General features: G+C 44.0%; 1 protein-coding gene and 1 long non-coding RNA gene across 13 annotated transcripts in view; one reads left to right on the top strand and one right to left on the bottom strand.

The window, feature by feature from the left end:
• Positions 1–7,386: 7,386 nt before the first annotated feature.
• On the bottom strand, positions 7,387–9,972 carry LOC147101776 (uncharacterized). Of its 3 annotated transcripts, XR_015073363.1 has the most exons (3): positions 9,534–9,972; positions 8,190–8,286; positions 7,387–8,093 (listed from the first exon to the last, which is right to left on the bottom strand). It is a non-coding gene; the product is annotated as an uncharacterized LOC147101776 (long non-coding RNA). The 3 variants fall into 3 exon arrangements; XR_015073362.1 differs by lacking the exons at positions 8,190–8,286; positions 9,534–9,972 and adding an exon at positions 8,390–8,474; XR_015073361.1 differs by lacking the exon at positions 9,534–9,972 and having other exon boundaries at positions 8,190–8,383.
• The window catches only part of rc3h2 (ring finger and CCCH-type domains 2), a 122,904-nt gene continuing 108,920 nt past the window's right edge, over positions 8,477–22,460 (top strand). For 7 of the 10 annotated variants that reach the window (XM_085965706.1, XM_085965705.1, XM_085965709.1 and 4 more), the window contains exon 1: positions 8,477–8,717. The gene's annotated coding sequence lies outside the window, so the exon portion shown is untranslated. Of the gene's footprint in view, positions 9,430–22,460 lie in introns of all 10 variants that reach the window. The other 3 variants (XM_085965707.1, XM_085965704.1, XM_085965703.1) reach the window with 1 other exon arrangement.

Raw genomic sequence — 22,460 nt, 5'->3', positions numbered from 1 at the left:
TCAACACCTGCAAAAGAGGAGTCACAAAATTGAGAAAAAATAGTCGTTATGTTACACAGTTCTCGAGAATAGCTTTATTGCTGTAATAACAATATTACAATTAATATACTTTAAAAACTTTAATTCTGCTCCCTTTCTCATTTTTCTCTTTCCTTTTTTTGTTGGTTTTAGCAGTTTAACTTTCATTTTACACCAGCAGATCTCGTGGCATTGCTTGTGGTAAGTTTGATTAATACATATTTTATAACAGGAGCATTCTGCTACAATTTATTATTTTGCCCCAAGGTGAAATTGTGTTTAAGATGGGCTTGAAGGCCAGAAGGCCCTACAGTAGTTGGATACAGGTATGTGTCTGCGATCTCCTTACATGGTGAGTTGCATTTTCAACCATACTACTGTGGAGGCAGACATTGTGGAGGCCTAATTGTATCCTTCCAGGGAAGCTGGGAAAATCAGAGGACCAGCCACCTTCACTACTCACGCAGCAGCATTGGCAGAGATCTGGTGTGGCAGAAGACATCACAATGGCAAAAAGGGGGAAAATGAAATAAATATCCAAAAATATTATTTCACTCCTACTTTATCCCTTTTGCTATCTTCCTGTTTCCATGCTGTTCTTTAACTAGGAATATGACACAATCTGGGTGATAGATGGATACAGGTGGATACAGCAAAGGCTATGGTCCCCGACAACATCCCGGCTATCGTACTGAAGACTTGTGCTACAGAACTAGCTGCGCCTCTAGCCAAGCTGTTCCAGTAGAGCTACAACACTGGCACCTGTCCGACAATGTGGAAAACTGCCCAGGTATGTCCTGTCCACAAAAAGGACAAATCCAACCCAGCCAATTACCACCCCATCAGTCTGACATGAATCAGCCATTCATGTGGAAATGACTTATGAAATAATACTGGGTGGCCTGCTGGTGGCGCTGTCCAGGGAGAGTATAAATACTCGGGCATGGGCCCAGCTTGCTCAGGACATTCTTTTACAGGAACTAGTGAAGGACACAACTAGATCTCCATGTTGTAAAACAGTTGATTAAAGTTTTGTTTAATGCTTAGACCAAGTGCCTAGTAGTTTTCTTACGTCACAGTCTACTCTCAAACATCAGCAAAGTGATGGAAGGTGTCATCGACAGAGCTATCAAGTGGCACTTACTCACCAATAACCTGCTCACAGATGCCCAGTTTGGGTTCCATAGAAACATAGAAGAGAGGAGCAGGAGTAGGCCATTCGGCCCCTCGAGCCTGCTCCGCCATTCAATGAGATCATGGCTGACCATCCAAATTCAGTACCCTGTCCCTGCCTTCTCCCCATGTCCCTTGATCCTTTTAGCCTTAAGAAATATATCCAACTCCTTCTTGAATATATTTAATGAACAGGCCTCCACCGCCCTCTGTGGCAGAGAATTCCACAGGTTCACCACTCTCTGGGTGAAGAAATTCCTCCTCATCTCAGTCGTAAATGGCTTACCCCTTATCCTTAGACTATGACCCCTGGTTCTGGACTCCCCTGCCATCGGAAACATCCTTCCTACATCTAGTCTGTCCAGGCCTGACAGAATTTTATAGGTTTCGATGAGATCCCCTCTCAATCTTCTAAACTCCAGTGAGTATAAGCCCAATCGACACAATCTCTCCTCATACGTCATTCTTGCCATCCCAGGTATCAGCCTGGTGAATCTTCGCTGCACTCCTTCCATGGCAAGAACGTCCTTCCTCAGATAAGGCGACCAAAACTGCACACAATACTCAAGGTGCGGTCTCACCAAGGCCCTGTACAACTGCAGCAAGACATCCTTGTTCCTGTACTCGAACCCTCTTGCTACGAAGGCCAACATACCATTTGCCTTCTTAACCGTCTGCTGCACCTGGATGCTTACCTTCAGCGACTGGTGCACAAGAACACCCAGGTCTCTTTGCACTTCCCCTTCTCCCAGGCTATTGCCATTCAAATAATAATCTGCCTTCCTGTTTTTGCCACCAAAGTGGATAACCTCACATTCCAAGACCACTTGGCTCCCAACCTCATTACAGCCTTGGTCCAAACATGGACAAAGGAGCTGAATTCCAGAGGTGAAGTGAGAGTGACTGCCCTTGACATCAAGGCAGCATAGGACTGAGTGTGGCATCAAGGAGCCCTAGTAAAACTGAAGTCAATGGGAATCGGCAGGAAAACGCTCCACTGGCTGGAGTCATAACTAGCACAAAGGAAGATGGTTGTGGTGGTTGAAGGTCAATCATCACAGCCCCAGGACATCACTGCAGGAGTTCCTCAGGGCAGTGTCCTAGGCCCAACCATCTTCAGCTGCTTCATCAATGACCTTCTCTCCAACATAAGGTCAGAAATGGGGATGTTCGCTGATGACTGCACAACTCCTCAGATAATGAAGCAGTCCATGCCCGCAGGCAACACGACCTGGGCGATGTTCAGGCTTGGGCTGATAAGTGGCAGGTAACATTCGTGCCACAGAAGTGCCAGGCAATAACTATCTCAAACAAGCAAGAATCTAACCACCTTCCCTTGACATTCAATGGTATTACCATCGCCGAATCCCCAACCATCAACATCCTGGGGGTCACCATTGACCAGAAACTTAACGGGACCAGCCACATAAATTCTGTGGCAACAAGAGCAGGTCAGAGGCTGGGTATTCTGCGACGAGTGTCTCACCTCCTGACTCCCCAAAGCTTTTCCACCATCTACAAGGCACAAGTAAGGAGTGTGATGGAATACTCTCCAGTTGCCTGGATGAGTGCAGCTCCAACAACACTCGAGAAGCTCGACTCCATCTAGGACAAAGCAGCCCGCTTGATTGGCACCCCATCCACCACCTTAAACATTCACTCTCTCCACCACTGATGTACCGTGGCTGCAGTGTGCACCATCTACAAGATGCACCGCAGCAACTCACCAAGGCTTCTTCGGCAGCACCTCCCAAACCTGCGACCTCTTCCACCTAGAAGGACATGGGCAGCAGGCACATGGGAACACCACCACCTCCAAGTTCCCCTCCAAGTCACACACCATCCTGACTTAGAAGTATATTGCCGATCCTTCATCGTCACTGGGTCAAAATCCTGGAACTCCCTCCCTAACAGCACTGTGGGAGTACCTTCACCACACAGACTGCAGCGGTTCAAGAAGGTGGTTCACCACCACCTTCTCAAGGGCAATTAGGGATAGGCAATAAATGCTGGCCTTGCCAGTGATGCCCACATCCCAGGAACGAATAAAAAAAAAAATTCTCCACTAATACTTAACAAAACATGTAGGCTGGCACTCTGCGATGAAGTGGTCCACATAGTAATGTGGCTGTTAATTGTCTTGTATGGGCAAATTTCACAGGTTAAGACCAGCACCAATATTGAAAAATGACAAGTTAGAAACAGGAAATTATAGGCTCATTAGTTTAACTAAGATTATAGACAAGTTGCTAGAAGGCATCATTAGAGAATGTCAATGTGGGTTCTGGAAAACGTCATGCCTTAGTGACTTGGTTGAATTATTTGAGGAAATTACTATGTTGCTGGATGTGTAAGTAGCATTGTATACTTTGATTTTCAAAATTGCTTTTTACAAGGTACCACACAATACTTATAAGATAGAGTCCTGTAGGAAGGCCTTTCTGCAGCATCATTGGAGATGGCTACACTCTCCAAGGTAGCCTACAGAGTGCTGATGCTATGCCTTGACAAGGACTGCAAATGGACTGCTCCACACTTTCAGCCATGGTGGTGAAACTCCTTGGCAGGCCTGCCAATACCTGACATAACTGCTTGTGTGAAGCAAGTAGTTTTCTTCTCATTGCTGGGCCCCTGAACTCCACATCTCTGTCCTCCTCAGGAGAGCTGGGAAAGGAACTCACCATCTGAAGAGCTGTCTCCTGGGCTGTCCCTACCACCAGTACCTGCTACTGCTCATTCGTGCTGGGTGCATCACCATGTGCAGACAGCTCTAACTCACTCTCTAACCCAGCCGGGGTGCCAATCTCTGCGCGAGTGCTTGGGAGTGATACAGGGTGTGGCGGTGCCTCCTCAGAAGGATTCTCTTCCTCTGAGGTATCTTCTTCTGTGGCTGTGGCTGTTGAGAAGGAACTAGAAGAAATAGAAAAGGGACACAAGTTAACATGGCACTGGAAGCTGCACAGTAGCAAATGGCAGGCATCACAATGCAGCTTGATATTTTTCTGAGGTTCATTAAGGGGTGCAAGTAACTGTCAGAGATCCAGTTCAGAGCAGCCCCCCGCCTCCAAACGTCCTATTCTGACAGCTCTAGTGAGGTCACTGATTTCTAGCGCTTGCTGCTCCAGCCTGAAGAGATTCATGATGTTGGCTGGTTTTCCCTCACTTAGTCCTCTCCCTTGTGTTGTGCATTATCTTGTCCTGCAGAAAGAGGGGTGAGAGTGAGTATCTCCTGCAAAGAAGAGTACACAGTTGTAGGGCTTCTGCTTGTTGTGCAGATGCTGAGAGTGAGAAGAAGTAGTTGGAATCAGGATGGGGCAATGTTGAATGAAAAGCATGTGTCTGAAGTTTGATGTGAGGAAGGAGTCACGAGTGCTGTTAGTGGGGGCTGTGAATGAAGCAAGGAAGAAGTGAATCTGTTTGTAATGAGAATGAGCAGTGGTGTCGTGTGCCCTTGTGTTGGGTGATGAAGGATGTGATGGTGGGACGGAATTGTTGCCATGTGTTGTTGTGAGAAATGAAGGGCCGTATTCACCCTTGCTACTCCTTTGAAGTAATTGAAGTGCTTCCTGATCATGGGGGTGATGCTCCTGGAGGTGACAATCTCAGCAATCTCTCTCCATGCCTGGTGTACTTGGTGTTTTGGGATCCTCCTCCCGCTGGCTGGAAAGAGAACTGCTCTCTACACCCACAAATCTTCCAGCAGGACCTCCAGGGAGGCTTCAAAGAACCTGGGGTGTTGCCTGTGACATATCCCGACATATTTTCTTCCTCCACCACTCCACAGCAAAATCAGCCAGGTAGGAATGTAATCTCGCTTTAAGAGGTGCATTCGCACTTTAAATAGGCTTCTGGCTGATAGATATGGCAAAGACAAATTGCACTGACAAAGTGGGCAGGTTTCCTGTTGTGTCAGCGAATTGGGTGGGAAACTCACCCATGAGATTGTAATGCAGCCCACAAGGTAAAATATCCCGGGCGTGTTTTCTGGTGGAGCAGGTGAGTTTTGAACTCGCTCCGCTACCCACTGACCCAACATCTGCCCTGGGGTTAAAATCAGGGTTGTAAATTTCTCCAGACAATATTTGTGAATTGTCTCTTTGCTCACAAAAACAAAGAATATAGCTAATTAAAGTCAATTTTAAAATTCACAATATTTTACCTGCTCATGTCATATATGAAAAAAAAGCTTTTTGCTTCTGTCACAAGTTTAATTTTTTTTTCTTTAATTTTTTTTGTGCTCATCAACATGAGGGATTTTAGCACTGGAAAATGAAATTCTTCCCATTTCAGATACCCAGTATCAGCTCGTAGGTCAAATGGAGCACAGCCAGATACAGATTAAACTTCCCATATCATGCCCCAAAATGTGCCTCAGCCGCAATCTCAGAAAAGCAGCCCAGAGCAACATATTTTCCATTTTCCCACACCAGCCAGCCTGTGGCTTCTGAGTTTTGTGCTCTAGGCCTATGCCCACTAAAACTGGATTACAACTGCCCAAATAACAACAGAAAATGCTGGAAACACTCAGCAGGCCAGGCAGCATCTGTGGAGAGAAACAGAGTTAACATTTCAGGCCTGCGACCCTTCATCAGAACTGGAAAAAGCTGGAGATGTAACAGATGCAGAGGCAGGGAGAGGGAGGGGAGGAAGGAACATTCTGTGCTGAGGTAGGAGGCAGGAAAGATAAAATGTTGCAAATGGGGATGGCAAAATCATACAGCCTGAAAAATGGGGGCTGGGGTTATAGTCTGAAATTGTTGAATTCAATGTTGAGTCCAGAAGGCTGTAAAGTGCCTAATCGAAAGAGGTGCTTTTCCTCGAGCTTACGTTGAGCTTCATTGGAAAAATGTAAGAGGCCGAGGACAGAGAGATCAGAGTAGGAGTGAAGCGGTGAATTAAAGTGACAGGTGACCGGAAGCTCAGGGTCACCCTTACGGACTGAACGGAGGTGTTCCGCAAAGCGGTCACCCAATCTGCGTTTGGTCTCCCCAATGTAGAGGAGACCGCATCGTGAGCAGCGAATACAGTATATTAAATTGCAAGAAGTATATTTCGCTGTTTCACCTGGAAGGGGTGTTTGGGGCCATGGACAGTGGGAAGGGAGAAGGTAAAAGGGCAGGTGTTGCATCTCCTGCTCTTGCACGTTACAACTGCCCAAAGTCATTTCACATAGGACCCTTACAGCCAGCAGACAGAGGAGGCTTTCATTCCGAGTCTGGGGTGAATTTGGACTCAGTTCCCAGAAGTGAAAAGCCAGTGTGTTACCCACCCACCACTAGTTTCCTCCCAAAGTGGTCCAAATTTTTTTACTATCAAGATTAATTATCAATGACATGGACAAAATTTCCCATGATTCTGTGCATATTTAGTTGACTATGTCAATGGTGCTGTCATGGGAAAGTGTTGAATGGAATTCTGGCAATGCTTTAAGGAATAAGGAACAATTTGTGGGAGAGATGGACTGCTCTCGTGTACCTTTTAATAATTAGTTATGGAGTGGCTGAGGCCTTTAAGCAGTTCATCTGCTTTCCTTCCCCACCCCTACTCCCATGTTGGTTTAACATCACTTGTAGTGCAGGGAGACCAGAGAATTGGAAGCAGAATGTGTGTTAGTTCAGTGTTATCAAAGTGTATTAAGATTTATGCAAGACAACTTTATGGATTATGATGTATGCAGCCTTACATTAACGCCCCATGAGAGGGGCACAGGTGGCAATCTATTCTTGTCTTCCTTTTCTTAACCATATGTAAAATAAGCTAGCGACTGGTGATTACAAGTAAGTAATCTAATGACGTAATGAGAGGCCATCAATAAATCAGAACAGCAAAACTTGAATGTTTTGGATTATTTTCTGAAACCCCAAGCCTTGAAACCACTCCTTGGTATTGTTCTTTGTAATGTATACTGTTTGGATTTAATTTGTTCATTACTGTACTTTTTTGTCTTTGTGCTGGCAGCAGGTGCTAGCTGACACCAACAGCTTAGTGCACCGAATGTCATCCCTGCAGATAGACAGAAACACACAGGGATAATTTTGTGTGATAGAATTATTATTCAGAAATAAGCTGCAGTTGATTACTGCAAAATTCTGAGTTCATTATATAACAGTTTTATTGTGATTTTTCAATTATTTCACTTTTAGCGATTCGGCTGCCAAAATGTACACATTCAATGATCCAAATAATGCTGCAAAGTACTGTATTATAATTTAATAACAACAATGACCAGAAATTAACAACTTGTAAAGGAGTAGCCTTTATAGCTGTAGAACAGTGACATTCATTATTACTTTGTAGCTTTTGTGAACATTTTGTTTTGATGATTGTGCTCCCTTGTTGGGTATTACAACAGCTTTCATTTTACGTTGTGCCTTTAAACGAAGAAAAACGTCCCAAGGGGCTTTGGAGGTGTAAGCAAATTGTTATTTTTTTATGTTGCCCCATGGCTTTATAAATACGCTATTGTTTTTTTTTACAGTGTGTGTGCAAACTCTATTAGCCAACTTTGGCCTGTTTTTTTTTTTTAAAAAGCATGTCAACACTATTCACTTAAGGTGGTCATCTGTGAATGGTTCACAGGGAGATAAAAACCAACAAGAGGTGCAGCGCAATTGTGGTCAATAGGTGAGACGTGTGGAAGGCTCCCGGTTATCATTCTCTTGATGTCCTCTTCCCCCTGATAACATTACACCGTCTCCCCCTTCCTTATAGGACTGCTCCTGGGCCTGGCCAAAAAAATCCAGCAATTGGTCCAGGCAGCGGGCGGTCGTTCGGCCCGATTGCCTGCTTCTCTTCCGCAGCCATGTTCGTGCCCGGGTGGCCCTGGAGATGGAGCACGCGGTGTCCGCCGGCACGCTTGAGGCTTTCCGCGACCAGTGGGCGCTGGGGAGTGCATCATCAACCTGGCAGACCAAATTTTAATATAATTTGTTAAGTTTTATTAATTTACAGATAATTTGTTTATGTACCTATCAAAAGAGTACACCGTCTCCCCTCACCACCACTAGCAGCAGCAGCAGCTTCTTTCACTTAACTGCAGCCTCCGCCTCAAAAAAAGCGGCTCGTTCCGGCTCGACCGCTCAACTCTCTCGCATCCTTCCATCGGACAGAAAATAGCGCCGGGCCACACACAATAAAAGAGAGAGAAAAGAGAAAAAAATGTCACGTCGCAATAGAGAGAAAAAAAATTCACACCAACCACGAACGGTGGGGTGATGAGGAAGCTTCCGTAGCTCGGGAGAGCCGTGTCGGTTTTTTTTTTGGAGAGAGACGGTTGCGCGGAGGGATACTGCCTTCCTGTTAAGGTCTCTCTGACGGGGAGTCGCCGCGATACGGAGCAAAATGTCGGAGCCGGAGCAGGGCTGCACCGCTAGCGACTCGGCCTCCCGTCGGCTTTTATGACCCGCGGTTCAGCCGCCGTCTACATGTATTTATTAATTGCTTCTGTGAAGTTAACTTATTTTAAAAAGTTTTTCTTTCTTCGATGGAAAGATGGATGTTACTTCTTCTTAGTGCCTACAGAAAAGGTAAAAAAAAGAGTTTTTCCGGCCGCCGTGCCTGCGGGAGCAGCTGTCAAACGACAACCCAGCGTGCTGGCGGCGCACGGCCCCGCCCTCTCCTGGCCATCGGCTCTGCTGATTGGCGGGTGGTCGATCAAACAAACCCAGAGCTTGGCTGCGATTGGTGTAGCCGTACGTCAATCTGTGTGTGAAGGGGGGGGGCGCTCGCCTCTTGTCAGGTTAGGTTGAGATTCGCACCTCTCGCCGTGCGCGGCTGCTTTAACCTGACATTAATATTTACACTGCGCCGAATAAATGTGGGACCAGGAGAATTTATGGTTAATGAAAAAGTGACCGTGTGACCAGCGCGCTTCCGCGCACGGGCCGGGCTTCCCAGACACGATGACAAGTGTAATCGCCATGTTTTCCCGAAGTGTCAGCGCTGAGCGGCTGTGGCCAAGGGTGTGTTGTGCTGCTCTGACAAGCGAGTCTGATGGAGGAAGGGAACAGGTTTTTGAAGTCTCCGTCGTCTCTTTTTACCATGTTTTCGGCCTGGAGATCGATGTGACGCGCCCTGTCCGAGAGCGCAACCCCTTTCGGGCTGGGCGATGAGAACCCCGGGTCTGAGGGGACGAGGTGCTTTAAACGGCTGCTCCTCTGGAAAGGCACGGATTTTCTAATCGGGAACATTTTTGACACTCTTTTACTCTCCAAAAAAAAAAGCCCAACACCGTCCTAGGTTTGTGTTTTATTTCAGAATTAGCACTAAAACATTGCCATCATCTTGTAGGCGCTATTTGTTTCCATTGAGTACGTAAAATTGCGCAATAAGCGCGCACAAACCTGCAATCAAGATTGTCATATCTTGTACTTCGCACAGTGGTTGGACATGTGTCGTTTCTGGTTTTCTATCTTTTAGATCGGGTTGGGCAGGCTCGAGGACGATAAGTCTTGCACCACAGTTTGTTTTTGATTTAAGAGCAGTGGTACACGGTATTCACTGTTGTTTATTATAGCAGCCACAGCTGACCTGACTCGAGGTTTCCTTCATTTAAAGTCACACCCTTCCCACGTTCAAATATAAGAAGCACCGGCCCTAAAAGACCTGCTCTGTTGGTTTCAACTCAGTTTGAAGACCAGCTGCTGCAGGTTTCCTGTGACTTCATATTTTGGGCTTATGTAGATGAATTTAAAATGTAACTGCCGTCACCATGTTGCTACTACTTGTTCTCGGTTAACATAAGTGGGTGGATGGAGTAGTGCAGATTTCTAATCTTGGAAAAGCTGGTCATATTGACTTTGGAAAAAGTCTCTCAGTTTATTACACTGTAATTGTTTTTTATGTACAATACATTGGCCAAGATTCAGCGGTGGTAATGACGGCGAAACTGTCAGCGTTCACCGTCATTACTCCTCTGAAACTGACAGCAACTTCAGGATTTAGTGCACAGATAAACGCAGAAATCCTGAAGTTGTGCTCCCTCATTCACTGCTACACCACAGGTTGCCCTGTGGAACTCCCCAGAGTCGAAAATCAATGCAATCACACAAAAGGACGAAAACTTCTCCCATTATGCTGGAATATCGCTGTTAACCGTCCCTCCACCCCCCAAAAAAAGTTAAGCCTTGTTGAAAGAGATGTAGCTGGGTTTTCAATGGCGTATTGACTGCTGAACAACCGTTCTGCCCCTGAAAAACTAACTTTATATTTGTGGAATGTAAAATGTTTCCACAAATATCATTAAGAATTACATGTTTAAAAAAAAAATGTTTGTTTATGATAGAAACATAGAAACATAGAAGATAGGAGCAGGAGTAGGCCATTCGGCCCCTCGAGCCTGCTCCCATTCAATGAGATCATGGCTGATCATCCAAATTCAGTACCCTGTCCCTGCCTTCTCTCCCTATCCCTTGATCCCTTTAACCTTAAGAAATATATCTAACTCCTTCTTGAATATATTTAATGAATTGATATTTCAACATCAACATCCTACGGTATAGGCCCCAATCTTTATTTTGCGCTCTAGAATTTATAAAAAAGTAAATTAGAATCTGTGCATTGTACTTACTGGTTTGCTGCCTGTGAGAATTCTTCAGTGTGATTGGCTGCTTAGCCAGCTTGATGACATCGCTATTGCTGGACATTGGCGTTTCGCTTGATTTTGGCGGCAGATTCAAACGAAGGTCGGGAAAGCTGAAATCTACACCAGAGAGATCGCTAGGTCTTTGTGGGCAGCTTTCTTCTAGGTCCGTGGTGATCGCCGTCGCTTCGCCGCTGACTGCAAATTCTGGGCCATTACGTAGAATAAAAACCTAAAATGTGCGCATCAGGCCTGGCTGTACCACTATTGACAATACAGAGTAAATAAAGTGGGACTTAAAAGATTTGTTTATATGTTAAATGCATATGACCAATGAAAGCTTTTCATTGGTGTGTTTTATTTGTAATTTTAAGTAATTTGAAGTGGGTTAAAAAAAAATAAACCGTAACTGGTAAATAGTTGGACACATTTTTGCATTGGTACATAATTTAAGTATTGAAAGTTGCAAATTGGCAGACATCTTGTCTTCCTGTTACTGTTAATGGATGCTGTATTTGGAAGCATTTTTAAAATTCATTCTCGGGATGTGGGCATTGCTGGCAAGGCCAGCATTTCTTGCCCATCTCTTGTTGCTCTGAAAAGGTGGTGGTGGGGTGCCTTCTTGAAATGCTGAATTTTTCTTGTGGTTTGATACAACTGAGTGGCTTGCAAGGCCACTTCAGAGGGCAATTAAGAGTCAATACATTGATGTGGGAGGCCAGACTGGGTAAGAATGGAAGGTTTCCTTCCCTAAAAAACATTAGTGAACCAGTTGGGTTTTCACAACAGTATGAAAGTTATTTCCTAGTTGACGTGGTGGCTTCATATAATTGACAAAATAGCCTAAAGTAGAATAATATGGTTTGGTGAATTATGGATACGCTAAACGTATATGCAGCTTGGGTCCTGTTGATGTGCTGAGAATTCATGCGCAATCCCAGTATAAAAGTGCAATTCATTCTGCAATATTTATTTTGCATAATATGAGGCACTTCCAGTGATTTTATTCCCCCTTACTGTCCTTCTCCTTTCCTCCCCGCCCCCCATTAAAAATTTCTTTCAGCACACAGCTGTGGAGGCTGTCAGTGGCTGTGATTTTGTGATGTTGTGCTTCTACATTGTGAGTGTTTGTGCAGAATTGCAGACAGTTCTCTATCTGACATACCAGTGAATTTCTGGTTAGCTGACCTTTTTATAGGTTATACACCATGATATAAAAGATGATGTAAAACAGATGTGTGTACTTGTGGGTGTTTATAGAAAACAAATTACTACAATAGTTCAAACATGGCAGCACCATAATGTGTGACAACATAGTTGACTGACATTTGGGCATCATGTTACGATTTCAATACAGTAATTGCATTCCAGATTAGGCATATGTACACTGAGCTCAACCTTCAAAAATTCCTAGTAATAATCTGGCCTGAATTCAAAATATTATAGACTCTGAATACTGATGTAAAGAGTTAATACAATAGAGGCTTCTCATGAGGATTTCAGAGGCCAGAGTAGCAGTGATATCAATAACTATAGTTACAAGCTTTCTATTCAAAATGGGTGGAATACCCACCACCTAGAGGAGAGTTTTATTTCTATTCCTTTACAAGATGTTCAACTGAGCTGAGCTATAAAGCACTATCCTATTCATGACTACTTCCTTCCATCTTTGCAACATCATTTCTGCCCTTACCTCTACCTCTGTCTCAGCTCCCCACCTGCTAGCAGCTAAAGCCCTTATCCACATTTCTGTTAACACTAGGCTCGACTTCTCAATTGCCCTTCTTGCTGGCCGCTTGAGTGACGCCCTAAATAGTCTCTAATTTGTCCACAACTCAGCCTTGTGCCCTGCACAAAGTCCCACTTGCCCATTAATTACCAACATTTACTAGCTCCATTTTTTCCAACACACTGAATAAAAAAATCTTTATCTTCATTTTAGTAATCTCTCCACAGCCTCACTCCACCTTGTCTCTGAAGCTTCTGCCAGCCCTATATCTCAGTCTGTGCTTTTTGGCTGTCTAAATTTGGCCCCATGCACCTCTCCCTCTCTATCCTTCATTCCCCCACTCCACCATTAGGGTCAGAACCTATGGTAATTTTGGTTCTCCCTGAATACTTTCACCTCACTACTTCTCTCCTCGTCAGAAGTCTCATCGAAACCTCTCTTTGACCGTGCTAACTCTCCTTTCACTGAATGGCATTGCTTTCTTCTCTGTAAATGATTCTTGGGGCTTTTTTTTTTAGCTTAAATTATGTAGTGGTGTGTGAGTTTTGTTTAAAACCATGATTTGGTGCTCTTATGGTGATGTAGAACTTTATGGTATCAATTTATTGTTCAGAAACAAAGTTTGAATGTAGTAGACCATGGCTAATTCGTGGGTTGTCTTGTTGCACCTGTATAAGTCTGGAATAACTTAAGTAGCCTCGCAATAGTCAGGAATGTATACAAAGAAGAAATTGTTTCCTGTTATTTGACTTGAGTTGCTTTAAAATTAACCTTGTGTTTTGAGTAGTTATTTTGCTTTCGTTTAGGGATGATTTTTTTGAGTCTCTGCTGCAAAATAGTGCCTGGTGGCAGGAAACCAACTCTCAGAGCACTTGTAATGCTGCTCTGTGACACTTCTTTTTAATTTTGCTGTGTTTTTGTAGGTTTTTCTGTTTTATCTATTCCCCTCCCCATCCACCCCCCTTATGGAACCAGTTCATACTGAAGGTAAGGGTAGAAATTATAAATAGTTAAGGCAGCTAAAAGGTGGGTAGGTAAAGAGATAAATGAAGAGAAATTAAATAAAAAGAGAATGTTTTCAATTTTATTTGTAAATTATAGAATGTAAACAAGAAAGCTACAAAAATCTGATGTGCTTCTGGAAATATTAGCATTCATCCTTAAATGCTTCTTCAATTTTTTTAAAGTAGTTAACTCCCTTGATGACTCAATTGATAAAATGCACTGCATAGTACAGTATTGAACAATTTATAGACTAGGAAGGCCCCAGATTTGATTTCTTTGGGTTGCTACAGTTAGTGTCCATATTCCTAATTGGTCTCAGCATCTCTTGACTAGGGAAGGGAATAACCAGCCATGACTCCTGCTCCGAATGCTATCAGTGACACTTGCTGGAAGAATGCAGGTGGGGATTTTCTGGGAGCACACGATCACGTTTAACTTGATTCTCTTTATACTTCCCCACCATCGCACCTCCCATGCCGAAATGCCAGCACTCGCAGTCCAGACCAAATGTAGAAATTGTTCACTTTGGTGGGGTACTTGAAGGCTGTCACCATCTGTGGCACCATAGCATGCTTTTGGGGGCAGGGGGGCGGTAAGTGAAGCTGTACATTAGACTGTCTGTCCGTATCAAATAGTTTTAAAAATAAACTAGAAATGCTAATTACCATTATCATGCTATGTAATTTTGACATGTCAGTCTTCATTGTGCTCGCTGACCTACATTGGCTCCGGGTTAAGCAAGGCCTCGGTTTAAAAAAAATTCTCATCCTTATTTTGAAATCCCTCCATGGCCTTGCCCCTCCCTCTCTCTATATCCTATTCCAGCCCTACAACCCTCCGAGATCTCTGCGCACCTCCAATTCTGGCCTCTTGCGCATCCCTGATTTTAATCGGTCCACCATTGGTCCATCCAAGGCCCGAAGCTCTGGAATTCCCTCCCTAAACCGCTCTGCTCCTAAAAACCCACCTCTTTGACCTTTTCCCTAATATCTCCTTCGTGGCTCGGGGTCAAATTTTGTTTGATAACGCTCCTGTGAAGCACCTTTCGATGTTTTACTGCGTTAATTTGCTATATAAATACTTGTTGTTGTTGTTGTTGTTGTTGTTGTTGTTTAGGCTTTGCAGGCATTTGCACAAGAACAGGCTGTTTAACTTCAATGAGAAAGAACAGGAGAATGAGAAAGAACAGGAGTATAATTCTTGTGTGTGTGTATAACTAGTAAATGATGTTTTTTCATACTTGATTATACCACGGTTTTACACTAGCTTACACTGTAAAGTATTGCATCAGGAGTGAAAGATTACATTTGCAACATATATAGTGGTAAAATCTAAATGGTGGCACCTGATGCTGGTATGTAGTTTGCTGGCTGATAAACTCAGGGGAGACACTGTTTTTCTGAGCTTCTGCAAATCAGATGACAAATGTACCAGATGGCAATTCCAGATCAGAAGGGTATGGTATTTACTTAGAGTTAATAGTATATCTATATATTTAGGACCTTTTGCTTCCTCTTCTGCCCCATTTCAAGTTTATAAAAGCATCTACAATTTATAAAGAAAGAACATGCACTTGTACAGTTCAGAAATATCCAAAGTGCTTCACATACATTGCATTACTTTGAAGTGCCACTGTTATTACTGCAAATGTAGCAGACATTTTGTGCATAAAAGCCACAAACAGCAATGATGGCTGAGAAAGAATGTTGTCCAGGATACCAGGAGTGATTCCTGTACTTTTTCAAATAGTTGTAATGGGATGTTTGACTCTACTGAACAGGCAGATGGGTCTCGGTATAACGTCTCATCTGGACAACAACAACTTGTATTTATATAGCGCCTTTAACGTAGTAAAACGTCCCAAGGCGCTGCACAGGAGTATTTTACGACAAAAAAAAATGTCACTGATTCACATAAATTAGGGCAGGTGACCAAAAGCTTGGTCAAAGAGGTAGGTTTTAAGGAGCGTCTTAAAGGAGGAAAGAGAGGTAGCGAGGCAGAGAAGTTTAGGCAGGGAATTCCAGAGCTTAGGGCCTAGGCAACAGAAGGCACGGCCACCAAAGGTTGAGCGATTTATAATCGGGGATCCTCGAGGGCAGAATTAGAGGAGCGCAGATATGTTTGGGGGGGGGGTGCGATTGAAGGGTAGCACCTCTGACAATGCAGTACTCTTCGTATTGCACTGAAGTGTCAGTTTAGTGAGACATAGCCCATAATTTTCTACATCCAAGGTGAGTGCTATGAACTGATCCAAGCTGACATTGTCAATTTATTAATTACGTAGGTGCATCTTTAAAATCTGAATGTTGAGGTCTTTTAGTTTAAAGCATAGATTCTATTGCTGATGTGTTACTGTTCCTTTAGGGACATGAAAGAAAGACTTGCATTTAGATAGCGCCTTTCACAGCCATTGGATGTCCCAAAGCGCTTTACAGCAAATGAAGCACTTTTTGAAGTGTAGTCATTGTTGTAATGTAGGAAATGCGGCAGCCAATTTGCGCACAGTAAGCTCCCACAAACAGCAATATGATAATGACCAGATAATCTGTTTTTGTTACGTTGATTGAGGGATAAATATTTGCCAGGACATGGAGGATAACTCCCCTGCTCTTCTTCGAAATAGTGCCATGGGCCAGACAGGGCCTGGTTTCATGTCTCATCCGAAAGGTGGCACCTCCGACTCTCTCACTACTGCACTGGAGTGTCCGCCTATATTTATTTTTTTGTGCTCAAGCCTCTGGAGTGGGCCTTGAACCCACAGCCTACTTGACTCAGGCGAGGGTGCTACCCACTGAACCACAGCTGACACTAGTACTTTTTTTGCGGGGTCGGGGATGTTAAATGATTTTTCAGTTGGGGTGAACTGTGTTGAATTGGATGATTTCAGTTGGGATGCATTAGGGTTGTTGTGACTTGGCTTCAGCTTCCTGAGCCAGGCAGGGGAGGAAAATAGCCCAGGGTTCCTGCTTCTGGTTGATGCCTTGTGAACTCTGCTGGAAATGTATGTGTACATCTTGAGTATGGGCAGGGTTGGGCTCGGATGTCTTGGCAACATTCTTGGTTCACAACTCTCAAATAAAGAATGTTTGTTAGGTTAAGGTACCAGAGAGCTACTGGGTGTGGCTCTGCATCCAAGATAAGTAGCTAACTTTAGTAAAGGTGGATTTCAAGGAGCATTTAAAAAAAAAAAAAAAAAAAAAAAAAAAAATCGTTGCACTGTATATTGAGAGCATAAATGTGGATGTAATGCCGTGGAACAGAAGTATGCAGGATTGGCCAACTACTGTTTTGAGTTCTCAGTCTGAAACATGCTGCATGGGGAGATGCTGGGAGTATACTGGATATCTCCACTGAAGGGGTGGGAGGTGGAAAATAAGATTGGAAGGTCCTGTGGATCCGTTTAAGCAGCTGGCTTAGTGGTCTAAGAGCAGGAAGCACAAGCCAGGAGAGGTCCTATGCGGCAAAGAAAAATTGGGAAACTAAAGGTTTCAACCTTTCTAAAATCTGGTTATACAGGAAACTTTCTGGTATCCGGCACTGACGGGACTGAGCTGGTGCCGTACCATCAAAACTGCCGTAGAAACCAGCGCTAATGTTAAAACATACGGAGCTTTTGAGCTCCGTGTGAATCAACAAACCCTGTTGCTTAGCAACAGCTTCAAAACAGTCGGCCGCAGCTTAAAAGCGTCTCTGTAGCTAAGCAACAGCTTCAGCTAGACCTTGCAGAGCCTGACTTGGGGGGAAAAAAAAAGCAACGAGAAGTAAAAAAAAAACTTATAGGAAACGGCTCCTGAATTTTGACGGTAGATAGAGCTTTCCAGACATTTAACCTCCGGTTAAACGAAAGTTTCCTGTATAATCATAACTGTAATAGTTTATAAGCTACCACATGTATCTGGAAGCAAAAGTTAAAATGGAATGTGCCCAAGACTGAGATTTGAATTGTTGACGTCATTCATAATTTTTAGGTTCCTCTGTATCCCGAGTAACAGCAGGAATCTGGGCATTGGGTTATACGTTCTAGTTTTGGCAGACAGAGGATGTGCTTTACGTAACATAGAAACATAGAAGATAGGCGTGTGAAGTTAAAGCACAAGGGATTGGGGCAAGGTACTGACTTGAGCCTCGAGCCTACTCCGCCATTTAATGAGATCATGGCTGATCATCCAAATTCAGTACCCTGTCCCTGCTTTCTCCCCATATCCCTTGATCCCTTCAGCTTTAAGAAATATATCTAACTCCTTCTTGAATATATTTAATGAATTGGCCTCCACTGCCTTCTGTGGTAGAGAATTCCACAGGTTCACCACTCTCTCTGGGTGAAGAAATTCCTCCTCATCTCAGTCCTAAATGGCTTACACCTTATCCTTAGACTGTGACCCCTGGTTCTGGACTCCCCAACCATCGGGAACATCCTTCCTGCATCTAGTCTGTCTAGTTCTGTTGAATTTTATAAGTTTCAATGAGATCCCCTCTCATTCTTCTAAACTCTAGCGAATATAAGCCTAATCGACCCAATCTCTCTTCATACACCATTCCTGCCATCCCAGGTATCAGTCTGGTGAATCTTCGCTGCACTCCCTCCATGGCAAGAACATCCTTCCTCAGATAAGGTGACAAAACTGCACACAATACTCAAGGTGTGGTCTCACCAAGGCCCCGTACAACTGCAGCAAGACATCCTTGCTCCTGTACTCGAATCCTCTCGCTATGAAGGCCAACGTACCATTTGCCGCCTTAACCGCCTGCTGCACCTGCATGTTTACCTTAAGTGACTGGTGCACAAGCACACCCAGGTCTCGTTGCACTTCCCCTTTTCCCAACCTATTGCCGTTCAGATAATAATCTGCCTTCCTGTTTTTGCCACCAAAGTGGATAACCTTGCATTTATCCACATTATATTGCATCTGCCATGCATCTGCCCAATCACCCAACCTGTCCAAATCATACTGGAGTTTCTCTGCATCCTCCTCACAGCACACACGCCCACCCAGCTTTGTGTCGTCTGCAAACTTGGAGATATTACATCTAGTTCCCTCGTCTAGATCATTAATATATATTGTGAATAGCTGGGGTCCTAGCACCGATCCCTGCGGTACCCCACTAGTCACTGCCTGCCACTCGGAAAAAGACCCATTTATTCCAACTCTTTGCTTCCTGTCTGCCAACCAGTTCTCTATCCAAGTCAGTACCTTGCCCCAATCCCTTGTGCTTTAACTTTACACGCTAATCTTTATGCGGGACCTTATCGAAAGCCTTCTGAAAGTCCAAATACACCAGATCCACTGGTTCTCCCTTATCTATTCTACCAGTTACATCCTCAAAAGATTCCAGTAGATTAGTCAAGCATGATTTACCTTTCTTTGTTGACTTTGTCCGCTCCTGTCACTGTTTTCCAAGTGCTCTGCTATTACATCTTTTACAATGGACTCTAGCATTTTCCCCACTACCGATGTCAGGCTTACTGGTCTATCTATTCCCCTTACAATAGAATCCCCTATCACTATAGCTCTCCCGCTCTTTTTTTCCTCCTGTCCTGTGCAGCAGGACCACCCATGGTGCCAGGAAGTTGGCTGCTGCTGCCTTCCCCCGATAAGCCATCTCCCCCAACAATATCCAAAGCGGTATATCTGTTTGAGAGGGGGATGGCCACAGGGGACCCCTGCACTACCTGCCTGTGCCTACTACTCTGCCTGGTGGCCACCCATTCCCTTCCTGCCTGTGCAGCCTTTACCTGCGGTGTGACCAACTCCCTAAACGTGCTATCCACGACGTCCTCAGCATCGCGAATGCTCCAGTATGTATCCATTCGCAGCTCCAGCGCCGCAATGCAGTCTGCCAGTAGCTGCAGCTGGATACACTTCCCGCACACATGGTCGTCAGTGACACAGGAAGTGTCCCTGATTTCCCACATAGCGCAGGAAGAGCATGCCATGGGGCCGAGCTGTCCTGCCATGACTTACCCTTTAATTAATTCAAATTAAATTAAATCAAATCAATACCACCAATTGCACTACAATTAAATGATATAGTCAAGGGCCCTTGTTTACTAGCACTCCCCGCTACACAACAGAGACCGTAGAAACTATAAAGCACAAAAATTAAGTTTGGAAAAAAGCGAGAAAGAGAGAAATACTCACCAACCAATCACTTACCTGCTTTCTGGTGATGTCGCACTTCGATTACTTTTTACTTCTTTACACTCACCGGTAGCCCCAGCGCACCTGTGAAATCTCCCGAGGTTTGGCGCTCTCCAGCCGCTCTCGCTCACCTTTGAAATCTCCCGAGGTTTGGTGCTCTCCAGCCGCTCTCGCTCACCTTTGAAATCTCCCGAGGTTTGGCGCTCTCCAGCCGCTCTCGCTCACCTTTGAAATCTCCCGAGGATTGCCGCTCTCCAGCTGCTCCGGCTCATCTTTAAATCTCCCGAGGTTTGGCACTCTCCAGCCGCTCTGTAGTAGTAATCGCATCAAGCATTGAGATCACAAATTGCAGTATGTGTAAACAAAAGTAAAGCCATGCTATTATTAGATAAATGCCACTTTTTAGCTGAATTTTTTTCCCTCCTATCTTTTTTCTGCCCTCCTTTGCTGCTTGATGAATCACTCACCATGCAACACAATCTGTAGACTTCACAGTTGTGATGCTATAATGCTGCTCCATGCTTGGAACATAGAAACATAGAAGATGGGAGCAGGAGTAGGCCATTAGGCCCCTCGAGCCTGCTCCGCCATTCAATGAGATCATGGCTGATCATCCAAATTCAGTACCCTGCCCCTGCTTTCTCCCCATATCCCTTGATCCCCTTAGCCTTAAGAAATATATCTAAAGAAAGATTTGCATTTATGTAGTGACTTTCATGACCACCAGACGTCCCAAAGTGTTTTACAGCCAACTAAGTACTTTTTGAAGTGTAGTCACTGTTGTAATGTAGGAAATGTGGCAGCCAATTTGCGCACAGCAAGCGCCCACAAACAGCTATGTGAGAATGACCAGATAATCTGTGTTTTTGTTTGTGATGTTTAGTGAGGGATAAATATCACCAGGGATAACCCCCCTGCTCCTCTTTGAAACAGTGCCATGGGATCTTTTACATCCACCTGAGAGCAGACAGGGCCTCGGTTTAACGTCTCATCCGAAAGACGGCATCTCTGACAGTGTAGCACTCCCTCAGTACTGCACTGGAGTGTCAGCCTAGATTTTTTTGTTTTGTTTGTGTGCTCATGTCTCTGGAGTGGGAGCTGGAACCCACAACCTTCTGACTCGGAGGCGAGTGTGCTACCAACTGAGCCAAGGCTGACTACACGTGGTAGAAGTACAGTGTCTTCTGCAAGCTGAAGGAGCATGGTTACTTACTTTGTCTGTTCATGTGTTAGTGTGCACATGCGTGTGACCATATCTGTTGTTGGCTACAGATATATTTCAATGGTTGGGCTGTTTTTAAAATGACAGGCTTGTTCTTTCAGTTTATATAACTTGTTGGAGTTATGTTGAGTGGTTTGAGTGTTGAACTTGATTATAAATAGTCCAAAAGGGATATTGTCTTTAGGCATTAATGCTATTCAATTATGTAAATCTTAAATGTGGAACCCTACAACAATGAACTGGAGTCTACATAATTGCTGCAGCTGTAGGCGTAGAAGCATGTTCTCAATTGTACCATAAGCCTTGGGCTGAAACTGACATTCATTCACTAAAAACAGTATTATATCCTAACACAGCCAACTTGCAGTAGCTGCAGTTTTAAAGTGGAACCAAAACGAATGATCCAACATGGTAATGTTTTTAAATTTCTATCTTTGGAATGCTTCAAGGGAAGAGATCCAGTTATTTGGAGAAGCAAATTACCTTTTCTGGGTCCTTTTTTTCTTTATCAAATCAGTGTTACTGGTTGCTTAATGTCAGCCTTTTTAGAAATTTATGAAGGATTTTTGTTCTACTTTGGGCATTTCATTTTGGTTGTATGCGATAAGGCAGGTAGATGAGCATTTTTCATTTTTCCTCCCTTCAATTTGTCTCCCTTAATAACATAGGAACTTAGTAGGCCTTGAGCCTGTTCCACCATTCAGTGAGATCATGGCTGATCTGTGACCTAACTCCATATTCCTGCCTTTGGCCCATATCCCTTAATACCTTTGGTTAACAAAAAGCTATCAATCTTTGATTTAAATTGAACAATTGATCTAGCATCAATTGCTGTTTGCGGAAGAGAGTTCCAAACTTCTACCACCCTTTTGTGTGTCGAAGTGTTTCTTAATTTCACTCCTGAAAGGTCTGGCTCTAATTTTTAGACTATGCCCCCAGTCCTAGAATCCCCAACCAGCGGAAATAGTTTCTCTCTATCTGTTCCCCTTAATATCTTGAAAATGATCAGATCACCCCTTAACCTTCTAAATTCATGGGAATACAACCCTAATTTGTGTAATCTCTCCTTGTAACTTAACCCTTGAAGTCTGAGCATCATTCTGATAAACCTATGCTGCGTTCCTGCCAAGACCAATATATCCTTCTTAAGGTGTGGTGCCCAGAACTGCTCACAGTGCTCCAGGTGTGGTCTAACCAGGGTTTTGTACAGCTGCAGCATAACCCCTACCCTCTTGTATTCTAGTCCTCTAGATGTAAAGGCCAGCGTTCCATTAGCCTTTTTGATTATTTTCTGTACCTGTTCATGACACTTTAACTTATGTACCTGGGCCCCTAAGTCTCTTTGGACCTCCACTGTTTTTAGCTTTCCACAATTTAGAAAGTACAGGTAGACTATCCTTTATCCGAAAACCTTGGGACCAGCTGTGTTTCGGTTTTCGGAATTTTTCGGATTTCAGAAGGTTTTCATCTCCGTATCTGACAACAAACACTGTAGCTTGTAAACACTCAGGCCCTGCCTTGGAAGCCTCTCTGAAGCTGTTGCTAAGCTACAGAGACTCTTTCCACAGCCTGACTGTTTTATTAAAAAAAAAT

This window comes from Somniosus microcephalus, chromosome 23, assembly GCF_052327205.1.
Source record: "Somniosus microcephalus isolate GS21.2 chromosome 23, FLI_Smic_1.0, whole genome shotgun sequence".
In the NCBI taxonomy this organism is placed as follows: Eukaryota; Metazoa; Chordata; class Chondrichthyes; order Squaliformes; family Somniosidae; genus Somniosus; species Somniosus microcephalus.
Note: the sequence above shows the minus strand (reverse complement) of the source record. Positions and strands in the feature narration are given on the sequence as shown.